Source organism: Octodon degus, unplaced genomic scaffold, assembly GCF_000260255.1.
Source record: "Octodon degus isolate 3935 unplaced genomic scaffold, OctDeg1.0 scaffold00026, whole genome shotgun sequence".
NCBI classification, from domain to species: domain Eukaryota; kingdom Metazoa; phylum Chordata; class Mammalia; order Rodentia; family Octodontidae; genus Octodon; species Octodon degus.
This window is the reverse complement of record NW_004524602.1, coordinates 19,121,019-19,122,436: the sequence shown is the minus strand read 5'-3', so window position 1 is coordinate 19,122,436 and position 1,418 is coordinate 19,121,019. Positions and strand designations below refer to the sequence as shown.

At 38.8% G+C, this 1,418-nt stretch overlaps 1 pseudogene; it reads left to right on the top strand.

Moving 5' to 3' along the window:
• Positions 1–767: 767 nt before the first annotated feature.
• Positions 768–1,418, top strand: part of LOC111816079 — a 1,409-nt pseudogene continuing 758 nt past the window's right edge.

The window sequence follows — 1,418 nt, the reverse complement described above, 5'->3', positions numbered from 1 at the left end:
TCTTGCTCTGACACTGGGAGCCAATAGATGGAGCTGGCAAGCAGCTGTTCTGAGTTCTCAGCTCAGTTGGACCCTCTCCAAGATGGCTACTGGCCAATCCTCCTGTCCTGTGGGGCATCTAAACCTGAATTACTTACCAGCCACTGCATTCTCCACTGCTCCATTACACTGGCACATTTCTCTGTCGAGGCCTCTGAGATCATCTACAGTCATTGTGTGTGTTCAGGTTTCTCACCCCACCCATGTACTGAGTCTGGGCTCAGGGAGAAAGTGCCACCTGTTACCTCCTTCTTCTTTGTTGAATTCTCTCTCTTCACTGTCCCCTGTCTGCTTCAGTTCTCACTTCAGACTCTTCCTGGGTCTCAAGGTCTCACATCTTCCTTCTTATCTTTCTCACATTGTTACATTTCAGTATTTGGACACCAAATTTCAGAGTAGCTCCTTCTCTGCTGCTTAGCACTCAGCCTTCTTTCTGGAGGTCTTGTTGTTGAGAAAATTGTATCTGAAGCAGAATCTTATGCTCCAGGTATTTCTAGAACTGTGCTTTCCCTGGAAATCACAAGAATCAGAAGTAAGGCTAAATATCTAACAGATCAAAGCCACAAATCACATGTAGTGACTATATCTAATGGTGAATTATCATGTGACATTTCATTCTCTGGAATGTCTGATCTCCCATAAGAGACCAACCAACATTATTCCAAGGAAACTAGAAGTACAACTAGAATAACTGTACTAAGATTATATCATGAAATGAAATGTGAATCATGGATATGTCTATGAAGCCAGAGGATTCAGATATCAGAAAGACCTTTCAGAATTTGGATGAAAAGAACAATAGAGTAATAGATGAGGGAAAGAAAAATGATAAAAGTTATCAGTTGAAAAGTCTTTCTAAATTTCTGGACACTATCCTCCAGTACTTGGTTTCTCAAAAGCATTCAGCCTCTCAAAATAATAAAACCATATCAGAGCCCTCAAATCTGAACTGTGTACCTGTAGTGAAATCATTACTTCAAAGGTTTGCAATTCTGGAAGTGAATAAATGGGAAAAAGAGAAAAAAGGCACAGTAAAAGTAAGTGACTTCATAAAGTCCAATGGTCATGGTGGTGATGATGATGTAGTCTACAAGTAAAATTGTCAATGAGGACAACAATAATGAAAAGAGTATAAATCTTAAATAGGATATCAGACAAACAACCTGAACTCAACCAGTCTCAGGATATGGATGATTCTGCCTTACTATTTCTCAGCAGTGTTGGAAGCTAGCAATCTGAAAGCCATGAAAGTGAAGAGAACAATTGTGTGGGTTTTTTTTGAAAATAATGCTCAAAAATTAATCATTAAATGAAGACTTAGAAAATACATCACATGACAATGCATTATTTGTAGTTGATTAAATTCCTGGATTGAATGT